The following is a 25,869-nucleotide window of genomic DNA, read 5'->3' as shown; positions in this document are numbered from 1 at the left end:
AACCTCGCCATTAATGACTATTCTACTGGATGGGGAGTTATAGTTCGCTCTAATGCTCGCAATAAACTGTTCCCCGAACCCCATGCACTTCAGAACTTTGAATAAAATTGACCATTCCACCCGATCAAAAGCCTTCTCGGCGTCTACCGACAGTAGTATCGCAGGGGTGTGGGATATACCTATTTTTTCTACTAGATGGGCAAGCCTCCTTGTGTTGTAATGGGTTTGCCTGCCGGGAATGAAGCCTGATTGAACCTCACTAATTAGTTTTGGGAGTAGCAGGGACAGCCTGGTTGCCAGAATTTTCGTATACATTTTTCCGTCTAACTTAATCAGGGATATTGGTCTATATGATGCAGGGTTAATTGGGTCTTTACCTGGTTTGTGGAACACCAGTACTTTTGCTTCATTCATTGTGGGGGTCACATTGCCGCTATCTTTAAATGAGTTCAAGAGGCTGGTTAGGATCAGGGTCAGTATGTCCGAGTATTTTTTATAAAATGGAGCCGTAAACCCATCTGGGCCTGGAGCTTTGTTACTTGGGAGTCCATGGGCCTCATTCCGAGTATGGCGGTAAGGGATACCGGTCAATGTTAACGAGACCGGTGCCGGTAATCCCTTACCGCCACATTCCGAGTTCCCTTTGCGCCCTTGTCCTTAACGCCTGGGGACGAGGGCACAAAGGGGCTTTTTAGCCAATAACGGTGACCGTAAAGTACGGTCACCGTTATTTGCAATTTCCCCATTCCCATTGAGTCCTATGGGGGCTCATTTGGGAATGGGGAAGAGCCCTGGGGAATGGGAAATTACCGCCCTGGTCAACTCGGAATAGGGCGGTAATTTCCCATTCCACCAAGGCGGTGCCGTACGGGTCCGGTGCCGACCAAGGCGCTACTACTGCCATTGGTTAGCGCCGGACTCGGAAAGAGGCCCCATTTATTGCTTTACTGACTTCATCTTCCCTGATATGGGTCTCTAATGACTGTTTATCCTCTTCTGATATTTTCGGGATCTGTAGGGCCTCTAAGTAGGAATCTTGGGCGCTTGTATTAGGGCGTTCAGTGGAGTAGAGATTTTGATAGTATTGCCTCGGTGCTTCCCCCATGTCGTGTGTGCGTGTTTGGATGTCCCCCTTCGCATCGCATATGGCCTTGATCGTTGTTTCTTTCTGTTTTGCCCTGAGTTGTCCCGCCAGGAGTCTATCTGCTTTGTTCGCTCTAATGTAATATCTCTGTTTCAGATAAAGTAGATTCCTTTCTGCACCCTTTGTGCGTAGCATCTCTAGTTGGCCCTGTGTGTGTTTCAGTGATTTTTTCAGAATCTTAGTGGGGTGTGTCAGTATTTTCTCTTGGATATCTTCAATTGTTTTTTCCAATTCCTTTTCCCACAAAAACTTTTGTTTATCTCTCGTGATTTTCAGCGCTATCATCCTCCCCCGCAACACTGCTTTAAACGCGTCCCATACTGCACTCATTGCTACCTCCCCCGTGTCATTTTGTATGAAGTATTCCTCTATCATTTCCCTTATGGACTCTCCGGTAACTGGGTCCTGGATCAGCTCCTGCGGTAGCTTCCACCTCCAGAACCCATTCTTTCTCCCTGGGAAGTCACGTCTAGCCATAGTGGGGCATAATCCGAGAGGGCTATTGCACCCTTATCTAGCCCTTGTATCTTACCCAGTAGTCCCACCGAAACCCAGAAATAGTCAATCCTAGACATGGAATTATGAACATGTGAGAAATATGTGTACCCCCTCTGTTCGCCCTTCAGTTCCCTCCAAACATCATTCAGGGCCATGTGGTCCATTTGTTGTCTCAGACGCTTTGATGGCGCCCCCTGTCCCTGTGTGTTCCCCGTACTCCTATCTAAATGTGGGTTCCGCGCCATATTAAGATCCCCTCCCAAGATCACTTCTCCCTTTGCAAAGACTTCCAGTTTTGACAGGACGTCTCTAAGAAAACCATCCTGTCCCTGATTGGGTGCGTATATTGAGGCAAGTGGAATGCGAAATCCCTCAATTTCCACATTGGCGAAGGCGAATCTTCCTTCTTTATCTAAGGTTATGTTATATCTAGCAGTTTAGAGTCCTTCCCTTCTTTTACCGCTATTAGCACCCCAGCGTTTTTTTCCGCTGTCGTTGCCTGTGCCCATATTTTGTATCCTTTTATCCTTGTTTTCTGCTTATCCCTTGTTCTAATATAGGTTTCTTGGAGAAGCAGTATATGTGGCTTCCCCCTTTTGAACTGTTTCTCCAGTTTCGCTCTTTTTGTTGGGTGATTCATACCCCTAATATTGTAGGTCAATATGCGTATCATCCCCATTCTGTTATGTTCGTGTGCCATTGCCTCAGGGCCCCTTCTGTGCTTGTTTCGTTTCTTTGATTCATCCGACCCTTTCCCCTCCCTTGAACTTCCCCCCTCCCCCAACATTTAACTTTAAACCAAACAAACTGTCCCACGAGTGGGGCGAGGGTTCCTATTGATGCTTGGGCGTTGCGCCCTTCGCTCCCTGCCCTCCATACCCTCGGGGGGTATGTTATGGGGATTCCTAAACCCCATTGAACCATTTGTCTTTACCGAGTTCCAACCCGTCGGGTCTCGACCAGACCGCCATCCGTGAATTGTCCATTCAGCTCCGTTCCCATACCCCCCCCCGACAGGGTCTAAGTATCGGCGTTTCCATGTCTGTCCCCCAAGTATATGCTTTTCCTGAGTTCCTCATGGTACTTTTCTCCGGGTCTCCCTCCCTGTATTAGCCTTCTTCTGTTTGCTGGTTTCCCAGCCCATTGGTTTTCTCGTTCGTTCTCTCCTGTTTGTGGCCTCCCCCCGTTCCATCTCTTCAGCTTGTAGTCCCATAGTGCTGAAGCCTTCTTCCAGCTAGGTCACTCTTCTCTGTTTTCCTTCCCATGTGAATAGTAGCCCAAAAGGGAAGGTCCATTTGTAGCAGATTTGTTTTTCTATTAACACTTTCACCAATGGGGCCATTGCTCTTCTTTTTTGGAGGGTAACTAGAGCCAAGTCCTGATACAATTGGATGTCTTGCCCATTCATTTTAATATGCTCCATTTCCCTGGCCCTTCTTAGGATCTGTTCTTTCGGCGGGTAAGAAGAGAGAGCCACCAAGACATCGCGTGGGCTTTCCCTTGGGGCCCCAGATCTTTTTGGTCCTACCCTGTGGATTCTGTCGACTCCGATCTCTTCAGTTTCTTGCGTCCCCAGTATGTCTCTAAACACCTCCTTTACCGCCTCTTTCAGATCTTTGTCTAGTACTGATTCCGCCATGTTCTTGATTCGAATGTTAGAGCGCCTGGAGCGGTTCTCCAGATCCTCACATTGTATCTCCAAGTTGTGAGTGAGTGTCACTAAATGTTCTTGTGTTTCACTTGTTTGTCTCGTGTCTTCTTCAAGACTTTGCACAGTTTTTTCCACCATATCGGTTCTCTCTTCAAGGTTGTTTATATCGATTCTCATGTCTTGTCCCGCTTGTTTCATTTCGTTCTTCATGGTTGCAAATTGTTCTTGAACCGTAGACATGAACTTTTCTTGCAAGTCCATGAACCAGGTTTGCATGTCTTCCCTAGTCAATGGTTGTTGGTTCTGGAAGAGTGTTTCTGCCTCACCCATGGGCTCTCCGTGGGTTCTCCCTCGCGCTTGCGATGAGCCCTCTGCTGACCACATTTGTAGTATGTCTGCACCTTGTTTCGTCGATTGAGGTGTCTGTTGGGTGGGGTTATGCTTCCCTTTTGATCTTGACATGGTGGAGTGCTTAGTTAGAGTGTCTGTGGGGCTTCTGCGCCCTCGTGCAGCCCTCTGGTAGGCCTTGTACCAGTTCGGTTCCCCTGTTGTGGTTTTGTGAGTGGGGGTTCTTGCCTTTGCTAGGCGTAATGTCTATAATTCCGCTCCTTCCCCCGTCGTCTCGTCGTGCCAATATGCTTATGGCCGCTTGTCTCTCCTTTTCTGATTTCCCCTCTGCGGTTTCCCCCTCTAGCTTATTGGGGATGAGGCTCCTGTATCGCTCTTTCCTCGTTCCTGGGTCGGGCTGCGTGGGGGGGGTCTTGCGTGGTGTATATTTAGTGATATGGGCGAACCCTCTGCCGATCTGATGGCTGCATACTGCGCCTTGCAGGGGCTTTGTTATGGATGTCACTTTTAACGCGTCTTTATTATTTTTAACGCGTAAATTTTGGTCCCCCCCGGAGTAAGTGTCCGTCCTTGTGTGCGCTGGTGGGCGCTTTGTTTGCCCCCCCTCCCCGGGTTGGCTCACCTTTGTCGCTTCAGGGGCACTGTTTCAGGGCGGCCCCGCTTCTCTTTTCCAGCGGTCCACCCTGATCTCCCGGCGCTCCTCTTCCTGGCCGCAGCTGCGGTCGCGGCGGCTCCGTTCTTCGCCTTGGGCCCTGCTCGTCGGAGCTTGCAGGGGAGGGCGAGCTTTCTCCGCAGGGTCCAGCGGAGCCTCTGATCCTGCTCCCACGCTGGCCGCCGCCTCGCCGTCTTCGTCTTCCGCGCTGTTGTGCCTCTTCGGCGCGGGAGAGTCCCGATCGGCCCCGGAGGGGGAGGGGCCGGTCTTCCTTTCTCTTCGGTCCTTGTCCCGCGCTCGGCGTTACGTTCCTCCCAGGTGGGGGGTTGGGGGGGGACTTTAGCTGTCGGGGGGGCAGAAAAACGGGTCGTCACTACTTTATTTCGTGCTTTATTTTGGCGGCCCGGGCGGAGCGCTGTTTAGATATGACTCTTCACCCCGGCGGCCATCTTGGATCATGTGATTCACTTTGTGATGAACTTTATTGTACAGATAGGACAGTGTGTCTATGACTATTAGTAAGGAACAAATGAATGAGCATGATATGGGTTTCTTTTTGGATCTTTATGCACAAAATTAGGTGTTATGATGTGACTGATTTGATTACCTTTGTAATAATGTATAAGATACTCTGAAACACTTGTGTATAGGCGCGTTACAAATGCCTTATCATATCATTATCATATACTCTGCATTGAGATGATTTGTTCTAATGTGGATTTATTTGAATGTTATGTTTTTCAGAGATTGTTTGAATAGTTTTAAAATTGCCCCTGAAGAAGTGAACCAATTCACGAAACGCGTTGGGCTGCTAAATAAATCATTGGATTTAAACTAATATACGTTTTGTCATTGTGTATATTTGTACATATGCAATTGAACAATTATTATTGATCATTCTACTGTTAATCTCAATCTAATAAATTACCTAATCTTATAATAGGACTCATCATTGAGGCACACAGAGTGCAGAGGACGTGAGATCCCAGATTTGGGAACTCAACTTTTGTTGTACAAGCTGAGATCACCCCACCTCCCTTTTTTGTGAGACAGAACCATTGAGTATCTGGACCTAGGCTGGCAAGCTGATGAAGTTCTTGAGACCCGGTAGTCGCAGAAGAGGGAGTCAGTAGTGGAAGCACGCAGTGATCGTGCAGGGTGTGTCCCTGCTGAATGGCGGCTGGCGAGGTGCTGTGCCTAATGGAAGAATGAGACGCTGCGGCCCGCTGTGACTCAAGGAGCCGGCAAGGGAGACAGCACGCAGAGAGACGCGAGTAACCTGAGGGCTGACAGCTTCTCTCCCCCTCGCCTTCCCCCGAATGTGACCCTTGATAAGGGAGGAGGCCAAATATAAGCAAATGACACAAGCGGATTGACGCTGGGGGATCCGTGTAGTTCCTCTCCCCTTCCAGTGGGTATTTTGTGGAACAAATTTCTCCCCTGCAACATAAAATTATTTTTAGACCTCTAGCTGTGTAGGGACAAGGAGTGGCACTTTAAAGCTAACTTGGAACTAATACCCCCACAGGCGTGAACTGGCACGGGATAAAGTGATCTTCCCCGGGGCCCGCATTACTGAAATGATTCATTCACTCAAGAGGAGTGCACAGCAGGTGGAGGGGTAGCGTGTCACTCACTCATGGGATGAACCCCACGGGGCCTTTGGAGACTATTTGGTGGATGACGGGATGTCTGGGGGCCCGTGCTCTATGTGAAAACTTGGTGAACTGGATGATACAGCAGAAGTGAGTAGCACCAAGGTTTGAGGTAATCCAAGGGGGGCCAGCAAAAGGAGATTTCCTCCTTACATTGTGCTTCCCACGCTACTGAAAGCTGAAGTCCCAAGGGATACAGACCTTTTCATAAGTAAAGGCCCCTGAACATAACAGAAACAGCGTGCAAACTAAGTAACGTATATCCAAAGGTTTGATTTGGATGATAACAAAGTGCCCGTGGGGACAAAGATGTGCGATAAGTTAGCAGGCAAAGGGGTACAGGGTGACCGCTTTTAGAGTGAACTTGTAGCAGCGGTCAGAGTCACCTACACGACACCAGGAAGACTGTTGGCTGACAACTTTAGTGGAAGCATATGTCACAAACTAAAAGTAAAGAGAAGAACAAAACCACCCCAGCAGACTCCACTTCAGAGGTTTGAGGGGTGGAAGGCACTATAATGCAATACTGGCAGACTGAGGAGCAGCGAACTTCCAGTGAAATCCAATCACAACATTTAGAACCACAGAACAAAGAGCCCCCTGACCACAGAGAAATAATGGCAATTACTAAGGAGGAGTTGATGCCATGCTTGGCGGATCACCAACAGCGCCTTAAGGAAACCACGACGGAATCCTTTCAGGGACAACTTGCTTCAGCAAAAATGGATATCAAGAGTGCTGTGCAAGATATAAAAGGAGAAATTGAGTAAATGGGTGCGCGAGTGGACATGAATGAGCGGGCCCTGCAAGAATTGGCAGATGACACCAGTAAAAAGAACGAGGCTCTGGAACGTTTAACAAGGACGACTTACAACCTTGAACTCCAATGCGAAGATTTGGAGAACAAATCAAGGCGCTCGAACATTCGCTTTAAGAATGTCCAGGAAGAGATTGCGGACAAAGACCTCAAGCAATCGATAGAAACTTCTGTGCTGACCTACTACTAGAGATTACTTTGGACGAGATTCTTATTGACAGGACTCAGAGTGGGTCCGGTAAGAAAAGAGCATGGGGCCAGACCAAGGGATGTTTTGGTAGCATTTACATCTTACTCACAGAAAGAAGAAATCTTAAGAGCGGCTCGGGCTGGCACGTCCCTATCTCTTAATGGATCAGAGGTTCCACTCTTTCAAGACCTGGTGTACTAAAAGTTACTTAAAAGGAGGAGGATGGGACCAGTTACTAAGATCCTTACACAAGAAAAAGCCTGCTATAGGTGGACTTTTTCTTTTGGCCTCCTGTTCTCCTGGAAGGGTCGACAAATTACAGTGACTACGTGTGAAGAAGGCTTGGCAGTGGTGTCAACAGAGTTTTCGGAACCGCAAGACACACAAGCGGGAGGTGGGCGATCAATCAAGTCGAGAAGACAATGGGAATGGTCAACAATGGACCGAGCCAGTCGAAAATCACGAGGCTGGGAGAAATCAATGGACATGCCACGGCCAGAGGGGTAATGGATAGGGCGAACGGAAAGCCATTAAGAGCTGGCTGAGATGGTGGACTTGTGAGGGCGGGCGTGCTTGAAGGTGATATCATGGGGGGATGAACAGGGGTGGAGAGGTAAGGGGTTATCTTGGGATCTAAAGGAGAGGTTAGTTTATCTCTCCCCAGTTAATAAAACCAGGTTGTTTTCAGGCACATGGTTGGGGCTTTCCCCATTTTACTAGGACCCATGAACTGGCCTGAGATGTTGGATTGGGGGTGGGGAAAAGGTGGAGCTGTGGGGTCGCTAAGAAAAAGGGGGTGGGGCTGATGAAGGACCATATCGGAAATAACACACAGATTCAAACTGGGGATTATGGCAACAGTAGCAGTATGAGCTATGTTTCAAGTTTAGGCTCCCCAAGGGGGCAATTCATGATGATATCAAATAGGGTGACAGAGCTAGAGGGATCGGAGATTCCACATGGGAGGCAAACTCATCACATGTAATATTAGAGGGTTGAATTACCCGGCGAAGCAATGCAAGCGGAATCATTTTCTGGGGCATGACAAACCGGACTTTCTCACACTTCAGGAAACCTACATATGCATAAAAGATAGGATACGCGTGCGATTAAGGGAATGTCCTGACATGTTTCAAGCTAACACGAACGAGAAGAAAGCAGGGGTCTTAACAGCGATCCGTAACAACCCCAATATGGTAATCTTAGGTAATATAAGTGATAAACAGGGGCGATAGGTGTACGGTCCTGCCTTTTCATGTCCGAGGGAGCTGCTGAACCCCACAGAACCCTCAAGACTGTCTGATCAACAACTGCAGAAATATCAGAAGAAAAACAAACACTACCGGGGAAAAGGGGAAAACAAACAAAAAACAACAGACTGCAACTTCTGGATGGCTGCAAATTTGCAGTAGGGAATAAAAGGGTTAATCAGAAAAGCATGTCACCTTTACCTTTCTATATTCTAAACAGTTGACTTCATAACATAAATACCTGTTAATCCTCTATTGATAACGTAGACGAGGCTATAGAACACTTGTAGATGAGGTTTTAACTTCTAAAGCTCTTTGAGAGTCTTGTAACCAACCCCACACTCCTCTGTATGGAATGTTCTCCTGTACTGAAAGACCGCTCAGTTCCACAAATACAATCACATGACCTTGCTGTGTAATCATGTTCTCATATTGAATGAGTGAAGGCGCTACTAACAATGTTCCAGTCTCAATTTAATCTGGAATGGTTCTGAAACTGTCATTCAACCACAAATGAGTGTCCTCTCTCTTTTGGTTACTGTATAGTTGAAGAATTCCTCAAAATGTTTACAACCCCTGCTGCTTCTTAGGCATTTATTTGTAGCCTCTTCTATTAATGTACTTGTTAGTGTATATACTGATCCATGGAACTAGCTGCATGAGTTTATTGAACTGATGAAAAGGTGTTAATCTGGAAACACTCCAAGGATAAAAGACAATGCAAATCCTTTTCCAGGATACCCAATAACCCCATTCAGGTACGCAAATGTTAATTATTGCAGTTAAGAGCGACGCACGTAACATTCTTTTTAAATTTACAGCAATGAGGGAACGAACTCTGTGTATTCACAGTAGCGTGAATTGCGCTTTCCTGGTCTGTAAATTCTGACACTGTTTATTCGCGGCTGCACGAAAACAACTGAGTGACATCAACTCCCTCGCAGCTGCGGAAATCAGTATATGGGAGAACAGTCTCTCAGTCCTAATCTTCTGCACCTGAGCTATCTGGCAGTAAATGTTTAGAAGGGCGGGCACTAGTGAACACTACTCGCTCGCAACTGCGCCATCAAGTTGCATCAGAACAGTAAAAACAAACGCTTCTCACTCGCGATCATACGAGTAGCGTTCTGTCTAGATTGAGACGCTACTTCCAAACAGGCAAACGGAAATAAACGTAGCGTCTCAAATCTCAGGAAGGAAAACACTTTTTTTTCCACTTAAATTTTATTGAACATTTGCGAACAAAAGATGCATGACAATACAACACAGATGAAGTCCACCCTCTCCCGCCCCCCGCTCATATACAACCAAACTCATAATATGGGTAATGGAGACTCAGTATCAAATCAAACAGGGACCAAACAAGCTGCAAAAGAGGAAGCATTTGTTAAAAGGCATACACAAAGCATAGACCACTCCATACCCGCAGATCTCGTCTCATAGATTCACAATCCTTGTGAAGCAAAACTCCTATCCAGTCTAGGAGAAAGGACTTCATGGTGTCATGAGTCAGACCTGTAAATTTCTCATAAGTAAATATCGCCCAGAGTTTGGCCAACCAGTCTGACTTGGGGGGGCACCGAGGCGCGTTTTCGCTTATGGGCAAGGGCCATCCTACCTGCCCGTAGCATAGCTTGTACCACCCTCGGCAAAGAAGCTGAGTCATCCTCCGGAGCCGGAATGCCAGAGAGAATTTCCAGGGGACGCAAGCATAGGGAAGCGCCTGTAATCTCTTTAATCCAGCTCTGAAGGTTTGAGCAATAGGTCTGTATAGGAGGGCACTCCCACCAAAGATGGCACCATGTGCCGCGTTGGCCACATTGCCACAGACAAAGTGGGGACAGTCCTGGGTACATTTTCTAAAAGCCTCTATGGCGTGAGGTGCCAAGCGTGAAGTATCTTAAAGTTGTGCTCCATAGCTGCTGTGCATAGGGAACCCAAGAAAAGGGATTTAAAAATAGTAACCCAAGTAGATTCCTCCACCTCCTTCCCCACCCTTGCCTCCCACAGCTTCTTAAAACTCTGCCTACCCTCCACGTTCGCTGTGATTAAGGACTTATAAAATTTAGACAGGGACCCTTTCCTCGAAGTGGACTCCACAATGATCCTCTCAAGTGGCGTAAGGGGACGGACCAAATCTTCCACCCATTGGGAATCGGTTAGGATCTCCTTCACTCGAAGATAATCAAAGATAGACATCGGGCGTCCCCCATGGCATCCGCTAAGCTGTCATAACTGATGAATCCACCCTGATGAAAAAGTTGAGCCGCTCGCTCTAGGCCAGCATCTGACCACCCCTGCATTCCTCGAAAACCCCTTTTGCCTAAATCAATAGGGGGACCCCACAGGGAAGATAAGGGGGAGGGCCAAGAAGAGAGAGAAGAGTTTTCCCTGTCGTCCCTCCATAGCGCCCACAAAACAGACACAGTGGGATGATGCCTCATATTGCTTGGAAGGATCTTATTCGGGGCCCATAGGAGGTCCCCCACTTTTCTGGGGTGGCCATGGACGTCTTCAACATAGGACCAGAAGGTTCTCATGTCATCTCTTCAGTGCTCTAACATTACACTTAATTGCGCAGCCTTGTGGTAAAGCCGGAAGTCAGGTAAACCAAACCCCCCGTAGGACCTCTGGAGCGTTAAGGTTGCCTGTTTCACCCTTGGTTTTTTGCCAGTCTAAATAAAACGCTGGACCATTACATGAAGGGGTCTGAAGAATAAGCCTGGAATTGCAACCGGGAGGGCGGAAAAGAGATAGAGAAGCCGAGGTAGAATATTCATCTTGATCGACACCATACGCACAAACCAAGAGAGAGTCAAGGGGGCTCACCGAAGCAAGTCAGCCTTTATCTTGTCAAGGATGGGGGGGGAAGTTCTCTTCAAAGAGGAGGGCCAAGTCTCTCGGGAGGAGCACCACCAGGTAGGGCGTAGCCTTGCACTCAATTCTAATACCTCCCAACGACTCCCTGCCCTCAACCTCTGCGTCAGGGCTTCCCATTGGCATCAAACAGGATTTGCTAAATTGATTTTCAGCCCAGAAAAGGCAACAAAAGAATGGACTAGATCTAGCAGGTTTGGGAGAGAGCTCTGAAGGTTAGTAACATACGCCAGGACATCATCCGCCATAAGTGGAAGCTTAAAGTCGAGACCTCCACACCGGACACCCGTAATCCTTCGATGATGTCTTATAGCTATGGCCAGGGGCTCCATCGCAAGGGCATAGAGAAGGGACGAAATTGGGCAGTCCTGCCTGGTCCCAATGGAGAGCGAGAACGAAGCTAAAACCGTCCCGTTCACAGCCACTCGGGCCATTGGGCCATTATATTAGGACACCCCTGATTGTAGCCTTAAAAGCCTCCGAGACCCCCGCCACCCCCACTTGCCCATCATCGTTGATTGCAAAGTACTCCTTAATGGTAGCAAGGAGGGAGTGGGACAGCTCCTCATCGTTGAAAAGGAGATCATTACAAGTCCACCTCCCGGGGCCAGGGATTCTCAAGGGGATCCCAAAATGGACCTTAACTAGGTTGTGGTCAGACCAAGGAGTCGCTTCCACCCTCACTTCAGAGATCTGCTCTTGGAGCTAACTGTCCACTAAGATGTAGTCAGTTCTAGAGAATGAAGCATGGGCCCCAGAGAAAAAGTTGTATAAAGGTTATTGGTCCTCCCGTGGCGCATAGGTATCCCTAATTCGTTGTTAATGCTCTGGAAGGCGGCTGCCAATCTCCTTTGCAATAGCGAGTCCAAAAAGGGCCGATCAGCTTTTCTGTCGCGATCGGGGTCAAGGATCATATTAAAATCCCCTCCCACCACAAGCGCCCTCAGTAAAAGTCATGATTTTAGATTTCACCTCTAACCAGAAGCGATCATGGGCCTCATTAGGAGCCCCTAATTTCTCCCTTGAGCATTATGTAACAACCCTCTGAATCCTTGCATTGGGCTTTCGGGGCAAGGTGTGCATTTGGGGAGACCACTATCGCCACCCCTCTTTTCTTAACTTGAAACGAAGCATGAAAGACCTTTTGTATCGACTTTCCTTTCAGGGTCGGCTCACTGCCCCTTACCCAGTGGGTTTCTTGCAGAAACAGTACGTCGAGCTTCAACCTATTGAGTTACTTCACTACTAAGGACCTCTTATAGGGAGAATTGAGACCATGCACATTAAGTGATCCCAAGGTCAGCGAGTGACTTAATTCAGCCATCTGGGAATCGATGAGTAAGCTCTGATCCAGTGGGAGGACAAATTCCTCCAAAGCACTCCCCCGTACTGATTCTCCTCCGGCCCCCCCATTAAACATATCACACGCCTGCAAACAGAGACTCCAAGTGGTTGCAGCAAACATTTATAACCTCTATCAAAAAGTAAGAACCCCTTTATCCCCCTCCTACCGCTTTCCCGAGCGCCTGGATTACCAGCGACATTAAACCTGGCGCACAACCAGGCGACCAAAGGCCGCCTCCACCAGGGCGGCAAACAACAAAAGAAACCCGACATTCTGAACCTCTCCTCACAATAAAAACCAAGACAACTGCTACCTTCAACTCTGCCCCCCTACCTTCCAAGAAACACCCTTGAATGCATAGGCAACGCCCCCATGGAGACCTTTAAACAGCGGTACCCCCGAAGTGGCCCAGGGGAAACACCCAGGCCTGAGCTATGCTTCCAAAACCTCCAGAGCAATACACACCGGACCAGGTTAAGTGACAGACTTCTCTGGGGAGGACGGAGCTACTCGTCTGAATTTTCTGTGGCCGCGGACACAGCGCCTTTCTGAAAAATGTTTCTTATTATGGGGCTCCACCAACTCCTTACTCCTGCTCTATCCGCCTTTGTGTGCAGTGCCCTTAGCGACCACTACACACAATTAAGACTACAGGTGGCAATATAAGTTTTACCTTTGGTACAAGCCTGTACTACTATGTCAGAGTGGTAGCAGTGGCGGAGCAGCCAGGCTTATCTCAAGAGTATGTGAACAGTAGCAGAGATTACACAAAGGGACCACAATTACTGTGACTCAAACAAACACTAACTCAAGGTTTCAGGTAAAAAATATAAGTACATTTATTTTTAAACCATTCGTTATCAACACAACACTTCTATTAAACTCAAATAAAAACCACATGTTAAATATACTACAACTAACCAATTCACTTTGTACAGTAAGTCTCAAGGTAAGTACCCTGTGTTTGAATGAACCGGTGTTACGAACAAAACACGTTATCGCGAATACGATTGCGATCACTTTTTGACAGTTCGGTCTACTAAATAAACGCGTATTCGTGACATGAAATGCTACCGGGGCAAAAACACACTTAGCACCCGAGATACCCAGAGGGAGTTGGAGGCAAACATCACAGGCAATACTTTGGTTAGGCAGGCAGAATCAAGAAACACTTAGAGACAAGAGTTCAAAAGTCAAAGGGTCGAAGGACACCGGGGCCTCTTGCCGAAGCTCACATAGTCAGACAGTTCACGATTCAACGTAGCCAAAAGTACTTCGATATTGTCAATGTTCGTAAGCAAAAGTTATAAGAAGGAGGGAAGACAAGGGCAAGCCTTGGAAAATGAAGAAAAGGGATTCACCCAGTTTCCTCAAGGAGAACACAGTACCTTGTTCCAATGGTGTAGCTGGTGCCCTGGCAGTTGTTTCTGTTGGTTTCCCACAGGCCCACGGTTCCTGGGGCTTCGTTGTGAAGGAGGACGTCTGAAGGGGGTCTTCACCACACTGGGATGAAGCCGGCAACAACGACGAGGAATAAAAGGTGCGCTCCTTAAAAACAGGAGAGGCTCTTCAGGTGGCTATCCGGACCACTACAGCAGTGTGCAGCGATTTCGACCAAAGAAGAGGATGCTCTGGCTGTAGAAGATGAGCTGGTTATCCCCACCAAGCTCAAGGGAAGAAGACTCCGGACTGGATCTTCTCCAAGTTGTTGAAGGGAAGATAGCTCAGGACTGCAGCAGGGCTTCACAGGGACGGGGTAGTTGCAGCAGCCGTCGTTCTCTCCGCTTCTCTTCGGTTCCTTGTAGTTCCAGTGACGACTCTCTGACTTCTATCCCAAGAGACCTGCCTTTAATGCGAAAAACCCCCATTCACACAGCCTGGCTGTCAAACACCGAGCAGGGGGGTTGTCCAGCCCGGACAACTACCCTGGCCAATCATGACAAAGTGCGACTTGGGTTTCCTAGGATGCCCTGTGCGGGGGGTAACTACACCCCTCCCTCACATTCAGCCCACCTAGACACCCAGGCACCTTGAGAAGGGCTTGTGAGCAGAAGCCCGCCAAAAGACAGTGAACAAAGAAGGCGGACCTAGTTTGCCGCGCAAAGTAAAACACAAGAAGGACTTTAACAAAAAGAAATGGCAAATAAACCCAAACGGAGCCAAGAGAAAGACGATTTGGTCAAGCGGGTTTATGTTCGAGGCTAATATAATAGCCAAGAACAGTACCACGTTTATCTAATATAATTGCGGTAGAAGAGTTAGGGTAGATACCACTGCCACCAGCCAAGTCTAAATGTTAAAAGAGCAAAACAATGCTCTAGGGGGTACAGATAAAAAGGGATACAAATTAACCCTTTCCAGTACTCCATGGAAGATGGGGTGTACTGGATCTGTGGTAGATTGACTAAGCAAAGTTGATGGTAACTTTACCTTTTTCTGGGGGACGGTAGTGGCCTCAGTAATGGAGTCGAGGGAAGTCTCAAAGACAACCCTGTGCCACGGCACTGAAGGTGCTGTGTGACACGAAAAGAAGAGGGCTACTGAAGTGGTGTACTTCAAAGTCCATAATCACAAAAACAGGTAGAAACACATAACAAAACACAGGTAAGAGCGGGGGGAAAGCTCTCACTCTTACCAAGTGGAAAAAAAATAAACTCCAGCAAAGCTGCTGGGGGACTCACTAGGTGAGGGAAATTAGCCATAGATGAGAATTCTCTCTAACAGCCTTCTCCTGGGGGGATCCCCCGAGTCACTCTCTGTATGTCATCCTCTGAAACCAGGGAGAATTTGTACCCCTCGACCTCAAATGAGAGAGAAAAGGGGTGACCCATATCTATATCTCACTTCTTTGGACTGGAGCCACTTTGCTAACGGATTGCATAGCTGCCGGCGCGCTAGAGTTAGGGCGGAATGATCCTGGTAGATCGTGACCTTAGATCCTTCCCAGTCTATGGTGCCCTTCCTCCACGCAAGCTCTAGAATTTTGGCTTTTTCTGAGTAATAGTGAAATTTAACAAGGATCAATCTGGGGCCTCTGGCGGGAGCACTGGCTCTGTGGACTCTATCAATCATTGGCTCACTGGTGTTCCCCTCAAACAGTTTCCTTACAACCGCATTCACAATTCTTGCAATATCTGCTTGCGTTTCCCCCTCTTGATCCGGAACGCCTAGGAATCTCAGATTGCAGCGCCGCTCTCTGTTTTCCAAGTCATCGAGTTTGAGGGTAACTTTCTCCTCTCTCCGCGCCAGTTCTGAAAGACGCATATCGAATTGGGTTTCGAGGATGTCAACCGAGTTTTGATTAGCTTCCAGGGCTTGAACATGGTCATCCACAGAGTCCACTTTTTTGTCTAATGAGTCTAGCCTCTTGCTAATACCGAGGCACGCCGAAATCTCTGCAGGGACTCCACCCAGTCCATCGGGGGTAGGGGAGGGGGCAGAGAAGACCCTCAAAGCAGGCCCCTTCGGGAGATATAGGCAGGCACCTAGGGGGGGTCGTTTAAGATACCCCCTGGGGCCTGTGGAGGTATTCAGGGAAGTCCGGACAAGATATCCGCTGAAAGAGAGGTCACCTCGGCGTAAGCAGGGCCAGAAGATGCCAATACGCCTCAGGTTCTCAGGACTTTTGCACTAGTAGCAACGCTTTGTTTCACTTACTCTCCTTTACCTCTTGGTTTCGGCTCATGGCAAAGGACCCCGAGTCAGGGCCCCGAGGGGAGCTACCAGGCGGACAGCTCAGATGAACAATTGGATTCAGCAAAAGTTAGTTGAGGCAGTGGAAGAGGGCGATCCGTCACCCTCCGAAAGAGCCATGTACAGTTCACTCAGGTTCTCTCACCTGCCCAAAAAGGAGGAAAGTCAGCGGGCATAGGACTCTCCTCCAAGTGTTGAGATTTGAGGCGATTGCTGCATGTCAACAGGAGGGACCCCAGCTATCCCAGTTCAGAGGTGCAGTATCCTGAGCTGCGGCCCGGGCGAAAACACCAGCACTCGCTCTCCGTTCTTGAGGCACCGGGTGAAGGCTAGCAGGCACCCTGGGACACCAAACTTTCTCACACCAGGCACTCCACTTCTCCCAGATTCTCGTATGGGAGGCAGAAACTCTCTCAAGGGATTTTAGGGGGGGGCTCAGGCCCTTAAATTCGCCCTGGTGGAGGAGAATGGATTAGGGACAATAGATAAATACATTACCATGTCTCTAATACTCTATTCTAATGTAGAAATGTTCAAAGTGTTGCAGCGCCACATCAACTGTGAATTCACTTAGGAAATTACTGAATTAAAATGACCAGCGTAGTTAAAAAAGTCTCTCAGATAGAAAGGCAAATAGAAAGTAATCCAAAGGTAATGAAGAAATCCTTGAAAGAGTTCTTACTAAATAACTAAACTCGCTAAATACCTAATAATGTTTTAAGAAAGCAATCCTCTTTAAATCTTGAAACAAAAAGCTGCGCATCCACGAAATGTCAGCATAACATGTCCCAAAAAGCCTAGCACAACTGGAATGAAGGTTCTGAGTCTTCAAAGTCTTCACCAGCAAATTCTCTCATGTAAATTATTAACAGGGCCTAAACTCAGGAACTTGACTAAAACAGGACCTTCCTGCTTGGGATTGAACAATGAAAGGCAGTTTAGAATGTTGTTGCATCTCTGAAGTCCTTCACTCCACCAATCAGTGAAGAGCTTAATTACCTCCATGATTGCTTGGGGAACTCTCTGTAAAATGGAGGTTAAGTGCAACAACCAAACATGAATTCTCTCCCCACACTCAAGCAATAACCCAGACACACCACCTATCAACTTCTCACATACATACAGACCTGACAGTACCCCCTCTTCAAGCACTGACCTCAGGGCTGGGTTTATTAGGAAATGTTCTATGAAATGTTGCCAATAACCTTTTAGCATGTATGTCAGATTCAAACTCCCAAGTTCCCTCCTCTGGACCATAGCCCTCCAAGTGAATTTCCCTCTGACTCGTCTCGAATCCAGAATCCTCCTTACTTCAAATTCTTCTGAATTGTTCTCCAGAACTATAGACTGAGGAATAACCCTCAACATTGTCCCCTTTACTAGAGACCTTCACGCTCGCTACGGTATATGCGCCCAACTCGCGACAAGACACTTTCTTAAGGGCTACTTTAGCGACACTAGAACAGGTAGCAGAGGGGTATGTTATTTTGACAGGGGATTTGAACACAGCATGGCAAATAAAGCTAGATACAAGCCGTAGGGCTGTGTCTCACGAGGAACCCCATCTCAACAACTGAATAATACATTTGAACAAGTGAGACTGATAGACATATGGTGTGTAGCCAGGGGAGAAGAAAAAGGGTTCACATTCCATTCCCACGTACACCAAACTCAATCACAAATTGATTACATCTGGGTCTCCTCTCGGTTGGCGGGACGAATTGGGGAAGGTTCCTTAGGGGCAATCTCTCTCTCTGACCATGCACCCTTGGTGGCAACATTAAACATGACACGTTGATGCCAGGGACTATGGCAATGGGTGTTACCAGCATGGATCCTGGAAGACTGTTCTGTTGACAGAAATAGAGGACAAGATGCAAGCTGATTTCAGAGAGAATTACATCGCTGATACATCACCAGATACATGGTGGGATGCTTTTAATGTATTGCAAATTGATAGCATACAAAGCACCCAGGGAAAGGTTAAATCAGCAACTGGAGGAGGATTTGGAAAGCCAACTTAAAGAAATTATGCCGAAAATGGGAAAATATCCATCACGCATTTCGCAAAAAGCATGTGGAGCAATCCGTGGGCAATTAGAACTTTTGCGGGCCAAAAGCGCAGAGAGGACTCTACTTAGATCCCGACAGTATTATTATATAGAAGGGAATGGAGCGGGGAGGCTACTAGCAAGGCAACTAAGGCAGAAGGAGACGCTCCAAACGATTATTAAAATAAGGGGAGAGCAAGTGGAGGAGTGGGTGGATACAGAAAGAATTATGCATTGTTTTGAGCGCTTCTGCGGGACACTATATACCTCGGATAGACCAAGTGAGGAGTGGCAGATTTCATATTTTGCGGATATCACTCTTCCGACTCTGACTAGTAAGGATAGGGAAGACACTGAAAGGAATATCACAGAGGAGGAGATGGTAGCAGCTATTGCAAAGTTCCCCCCGAATAAGGCACCTGGTTCTGATGGGTTTGCAGCAAATATTTCTAAGAAATGTGTGAAAGCGCTCGCCCCCCACTAAACGTGGTTGTACAATTCCTTAGAAAAAAGCGGGCATATTACTCCTTCCATGGACCAGGCTAAACTGGTGATTTTTCCAAAACAAGGCAAAGATCCAACAAAATGTGGGTCATATCGCCCAATAGCATTGATCAACGTTGATGCTAAAATATACACTAAGACTCTTGCCTCTCGCTTAGAAGATAGACTTCAAACTTTGATAGGACTCGACCAGGCGGCCTTTATAAAGTACTTTCAAACGTTTGATAACACGAGAAGGGTTTGTCACCTGATAGAAAAGGTGGGGAGACGAGGTATTCCAGCGGTCCTTCTAGCACTTGATGCCGAAAAGGCATTTGATTGCGCCGAGTGATCAATGCTCTTTCACACAATGACAAAAATGGGTTTTGGGGAGTGTTCCCTTAGTAAGATACAGTCTAATTATCAAACCCCAACTTTGAGACAGTCCATATAGGGACAACTAGAAAGGGGAACTAAACAAGGGTGCCCCCATCCCATCTACTTTATGTGATTTACTTGGAGCCTCTCCTTCAGCGCACAAGGGATGCTCCCAGCGTGAAAGGGGTTAATTATGGGGGACGTGAACACAAAACTATGGCATTTGCTGATGATATGTTGTTGGCGCTCACAGACCCCGCTATGTCATTAGGGGTGTATGGGAGGAAAGGTCCTTGAGACCCCCTCCCCCCATTCCAACCCACAGGCAGATTATGATTCGTCCACCGGCCAGCCATGCGCCTGTGGCCAGGAATGGGGATGGCTGCGGGACGACCCATACGTATGCATACATTGGCCAGAAAGCTGATTCCAGACTCCATTTTGTACCACAACCAGACTCCACTCTGTACATGATACCACAGGCCTCATAGACAAAGGTTGCCTGCAGAGCTGCAGCTCTCCCCTCGAGATCGCGCACAGCGAGCCAGTCATCTCCCTCCCCCTCCTCCCCTCTGCGTCCCTGCAGAAGGCCTGTTCCCACGGGAGACTATGTGCGAACAAGCTACATGACAAACACTGTATCTTTCACCTTCCACAGGTCATCACTGACCTGTGAATGACCAGGCAAAGGCTTGGGTTTGCGGAAAACAATTCATCTCCACAAACATACCCTGTCTCCTTGCAGACCACACATTTATGACATACACTGTGGATAACCCCCCAACCTTGCTCTCCGTATGAAGTAACAGATACTGACCCTATGCCTGTATACCACTCTGTTTCACCCACACTGCTAATCCCGCTGTAAAAGTTATAAATCCCCTCCTGTAGGGATGTAAGAAGGGGCTGATTCTAGGAAACAAAACAAGAAGATCTCTACCTATTTTATGGCACTTAAAACAATTGGTCATATTTCTAGGCCCCATACTGTCGAACGAATCTTGTTCTTTGAAAAACACTCACTAATGTATGATATGTCAATTTTACTTGTTTGATATAATGCAAGGTACACGATCCAGAGGCTCACTGGCTTTTCAAATTTACGTGTGTTCACAGACATGTTCAACTTGCATATGGCTCTAAATATATATATATATATATATATAGCACAACGGTAATGCCACAAGGCTGTTCTAGATGGAAGTTACTTTGTAAACATGGTGCGTATGATAAATGTAAATGTGTAATTTATATTATGATTATTCGATGTACCTGCAACCACACTGGCCTAATTCTACCTCACATTCTAATGATTCGTAGGTAACCCCGCAAAGTAGACTGGCTAGAGGCCACAGGGCCCTCTCTCCCTTCTCCTGCGGCACCGCGCACTCAGCCCCCACCTTCCTCCCCCCTCAGGCCATGCTGACAGCTAATGGCCCTTGTTTCACTAACAATATGATGCTACAAACGTAACCCGTCACCCTTCTGCTGAGCCTGCGCAAAGTATTCACCCACCCACAAGCCCCATGACTCACGATTGCACCATAAACTTGCTCTACACCACCAGACTATGGTTAAACAGATATGGGCAACAAGCCTCTCATCCCACCACCTTTTCATGTAACGACTATGTGACCTCTGACCAGGTAGTATCCCAGCTCACCCCAACACTGACTGACCATGGTGGCAATATATTTACTCTTGCACTAACATACTATAAGATGTTCCCCACTAGATCTAACGTAGAAGATTGATAGAGGTATCTCTGAAATGGGCCCCCTGATAAGCCACCTGACCCCGTGGAGCAGTCCATTTATTGTATAGTATTTTTATGATGATGAAACACAAACACCTAGAGTCATTTGCTATTTTTCTTGTGATGTTAGAATAACGATTTGTAGGATTTACAGGGCATTATGAATTATAGTCAACACTGAATGAGTATGCGTGGCCACAAGGACAAATGTAAGCACAGCCAAGATGTATCAATTAGACATCGCCTGATTCAGCGCACCACCCCGAAGAGTCCAGCTGACCTACAAGCATCACCGTGACACCATGTGGAGCCTCACCAATCCTGATGCTTCGACCCTACACATTCTATACCGTCTATTCCCCATTGCCCAATCTCATCGATTCATGTAATCCCTAGTTCCCACGTCAAAGGTAATGTGGTTTTGTAACAAAACGTAGATGTTTTCTGATGTTTGACAGAGCTCTCTCAGAGTTTGCAGTGTCCTCTGCTTGCCCTATTTTGGTTTTGGATAAACTTTACTTTTATCTTCACCTGCACTTGGTCCTGGTCTCATTCCCTCCTGGGGTGTGTCCATTATTGACTCTCATTGGGGAGTTTGGCATTGTATTGTTGGGGATGCTTACTTTCAGGGGCAATAACCAAGGAGCTAGCAGTTTTTGGGGAAGTGTCTAGCCTAAAAATCAACAATCTTATTGCCTCGCGCCTTGAAACACGTGTGTATAGGCGTGTTATAAATGCAATATCATATGATATCATATCAAGGGAACAAGCTGGGGATGTACAAAAAACCACTCAATTTCAGTGGGCGGATGGGAAGATCAAATATTTAGTGGTTTATATTACAAAATCGTTAACGTTATATGAGGCAAACTACCCTCAGCTCCTTGGAACACTTAAGGCTGATCTACGACGCTGGGATCCCCTACACGTTTCATGGTTAGGGCGAATGGCCTCTGTAAAGATGGTGACCCTCCCACGTTTTCTTTATTACTTTCAGGCCTTACCGATTTCTACACCAAAGAAATTTTTTAAGTCACTCAATTGCGCACTGTCCATATTCATAAGGCAAAATAAAAGACCCTAGGTGCTCTCCGGACCTTAATGGACCTGAAGAAAATAGGAGAACTGGCCTTTCCTGACTTTCGGCTTTATTATTGGGGAGCCCAACTGAGGGTGCTTAGACACTGGCTATCAGGGGATGATAGCAAATTATGGGACTTGATGGATAATGATGTGTTATTTATATAGCGCCTTAATCCAAAGCGCTAAAGCAGTGGCGGGGCACCCTCTAGATGCGGTTCTATGGCTCTCTAGGGAGGTCAGACCTTGCAGTATGAAGGCATTGCAGATCACTGCACTAATTGGCGAGATATGGGATGAAGTGGTCAAACATCGACAGATGTCATCAATTCTGTGTCCTTTCACACATCTAGGTGTCCTCTGAAACTGGAAGGCAGCAGGTTGCTTGAGGCTTAAAGATATGATGCACTGCCAGAAAGTTAAGACCTCTGAGCCATGCAAACAACTTTATGGCCTTACGGAAAGGGATAGATTATCATATTATCAGTTTCGACATTGGGTGGCATATCCCTCTAATAGCTGTGTGGCAGGCAGACAACCTACTGCTTTTGAAAAATATATTACGTCAAACTCTGGGGATACACATCTTATTTCAGCTTTCTATACATTAATATCTGACGGTAGCCCCAGAGAAAAATTGTCATATATGGGCAGGTGAGAAAACATTCTAGACCGACAAATAATTATGGAAAAATGGGAGGCTCTGTGGGACAATATACCAAAACTTACCCGATCCATCCACTTAAAGGAAGATCTGGTATAAGTTCTCACTCAATGGCACTATACCCCGGAGAGGCTTAGAATAATGTTCCCGGACACATTACCAACCTGTTGGCTGGGTTGTAAAAGGATGGGAGATTGGCTTCATATTTGGTGGTCCGGTCCAGACCTGAAACTGTTCTGGGAACATGTGTGCTCAACGGTGCAAGTGGTGGTAGGGAAAGACATCCCTCTGGGAAAAGGGGAATGTACGCTTAACTTATGGACAAAAGATAAGGCACCACAAGGGAAGGCACGTTTTAAAGCATGCATGATTTTAATATTAACGGCCCAGTTGGAGATAGCTCGCAATTGGAAGAAGGAGGCCTCTCACACACAACTTGAATGATTGAGTAATATCTCACCATGGAATGAGCCACCTATAATCTGCAAGGGGATCACCAAAGAGTCAAGACAGAGTGGGGTGCCCTACTGGAATATTTACGAGACAACTATCGGATTCAACTATGCCCACAGAACATTAGGATCCTGGACATTGCCTGAGATATTCCACTTAAGGGAGAAGGCCTCCAAAAGTTAACAGTTCCATCGAACATTATACTGAACGACAGCTCTGGTGGAGGAAGGTGGTTACAGGGGGGGGGGAGTTCTTAATCGTGTTTCTTTTGTTTTCTTCGTAAAATTTGCAAAACGTTAATAAAATAAAATCAAGATTTTGTTCAATGACGTCCAAGTTGCTATTAATCGGGTCAGCGCTAAGCAACCAAGATATTTTCTAAGATTATAGACTTGCTATTTCACTCATCCTACAACATCAATCCCAAAACGTCTCTTCAATGGGTAGCTTGTAAAAAGCAGTCATCTTAAGAAGAGATAGAGTAACAGAGGTTGCAAAGTGAAGTTATGTACAGTTCACAAGTAAATGCACATACAAAACAAACCAAGAAACTATGGCTTAACACAAAGAATGACAATTATAGAAGTAAATGAATATTTTGTGTATTATACAGAGAATGCTACTAAATATATTTCATGGCAATTGCACATGCATGTCAATAAACAAAAATGTGGCATATGGAATTACATTGGTTGGTAGGGCTCTTGGCTCTGCACGGTTCTTATGATTAATACTTCATCAGGAGTCTTGACTATTTTAGCAATATTTGAAATTATGTATGAATTTTAAAAATTGTGCTAAGCAGGTCGAATAGATTTTATTATTGGTGACATTTGTATTACTATCCCTTTCAGCCGATCCAGATTTGGAACTCATTCTTGATGATTCATGTTCCAATGTGTTGTCATTATGATGACATATAGTGGCATCAAGACAGTCATTTGTTCGAGATTGCATCCCTGCTTTTAGATCCTGTAACATACTCAACTTCTCAAGTGGGAACTAATTTAGTTTCGACTTTACATTAATGTTTGCCAAAAAAAAGGGTGATGTTGTCTTCAATCCAATGGCATACCCTTTAGTTCCATACAGTTTGCACAGTTTAAGTGAGAGGTATATATCTTTCTAGAGTCTGCCTCTCTCCAATATGAATGGATGCATTTCTGTTTGTTAAGTGCCAACATTGCATTGGTAGGTGCACAGTTAGTAGTGTCACTACTACTCCTATCAACATCAATTGGGGGAAGTTGAAACCTGTTCAAAGAGACACCTTCTGCAAACCCTACTGACTCCATCATTTTAACCATACCAACCACTGGGCTCTTCGACACATTGTCCCAACCCTTCACCTTTCTTTCACCCACCAGAGTTGGGCCAACCTCATTACTGTCTTCAACATTACCCTCCAATCCATTAAAACTGTCATTTGGCATAGTTGGGGTGAGGGTATCCCTTTTGTTAAAACGTCCAGTTTGCTTATGTATCTCATTTATCAGATAGACTTCCACTGTCACCAGCTATGCCTTACTCTCTAACTGGCCAATTCCTCTGGGAACCTCCTGCAATACAGGTGAACGTAGGCAGGGGTTAGATTTCCTTTGCTGACTACCATTGCGCACCATGTTTGCATGCTCCTGCATTGTGTGTTAAGGTGTATAGCAGAGCTGGTTCTGTTTTATTACAGTGGGCTGTCTCGGTTTATCCATATCCAATGCAACATTGTTTTCTTCAGGGTTGCCTCATTGTCAGGTTTTTGTCTATGAACATTACCACGCTTTATCTCCTGGTGTGCGGCACTAACGTCTGAGGCATTCCCCTTGGTTTCTTGATTATCCTTACTGAAGTCTTTCAGGTGCGTTTTCATCTCGCGTATCAAGCTGTTTGTTTCAGTAATGGGAATCGAAAGTCGTGCTGACTTCTTCTCTGCCTGACCTGGGAAGATTTTGTTGTAGTTTTGACGTCCTCAATTCGAGACCCAATAAGATGTTGCTAGATGGGCTGCCTGCTTTTAGTAGTGGCATAAGCAAAAGTTGGAGGTGCACCACAAACTTATTGTGTAAAAAACTCCAAACATCTGTACATCAATCAACAAATTATTAAATACCAAACAGTTATGACTATAACAGAAGCTGTACTGCATGGTAAGTCTGAATACATTAAATGTAAAACAAATAAAGTGGTGTATTTCACCAATCTCACACGATAGTCACATAAAACAACAACACATCTGTTTGCTGCCTATGGATAAAGTGATACAGTTTGTTTAAAAATGAGTCAAAAATATGAATCCTAATGTTATACAGAATCAATCACTCAAGTCATAAAGCAGTGTTAACATGGAATGTCCAATGTGAATGATGGCAATTACAGACACTTCCAAATTGCTGACGCGTTTCGGAACAAAAGATCCTTTATCAAGACTGTTACACTGCTAATTTCTTAAGATCATTAGCATCTTTCCAATGGCAGATCATATCATTAGGGTAGAGCACCCAAAGATGAGCAGTCCGTTGCCTTGCTGTCCACGTTAATTTTTTTAAACAAACCACACAGATTATGCTGGAAGTGTATTGCAGAGAAGCATTGACAACGCTAACAGTTTACAACATGATGCTCTTCAAATACTGCTTCATGATTTGAAGTGATTGATTCTGTATAACATTAGGGTTGATATTTTTTACTCATTTGTATACAAAGTGTATAACTTTACCCATAGGCAGCACACCTGTGGTGGAAAAACAGATGTGTTGTTTTTATGTGACTATATTAAGGTTAGTCTGTGTCATAGAGCAAATGAGCTACTGTTTAAAAGATGGCTTTACACTTGACGTTTCTGATACGGGGGCTCGAGTAGAAAGGTGAGCATAAAGGAACATCCACTAGC

At 46.2% G+C, this 25,869-nt stretch overlaps 1 long non-coding RNA gene across 2 annotated transcripts in view; it reads right to left on the bottom strand.

Moving 5' to 3' along the window:
* Positions 1-25,869, bottom strand: part of LOC138522015 (uncharacterized) — an 81,011-nt gene that overhangs the window by 40,518 nt on the left and 14,624 nt on the right. The gene's annotated exons all lie outside the window — the stretch shown is intronic.

This window comes from Ambystoma mexicanum, chromosome 13 (assembly GCF_040938575.1).
Source record: "Ambystoma mexicanum isolate Mex_15411 chromosome 13, UKY_AmexF1_1, whole genome shotgun sequence".
Taxonomy (NCBI): domain Eukaryota; kingdom Metazoa; phylum Chordata; class Amphibia; order Caudata; family Ambystomatidae; genus Ambystoma; species Ambystoma mexicanum.
Note: the sequence above shows the minus strand (reverse complement) of the source record. Positions and strands in the feature narration are given on the sequence as shown.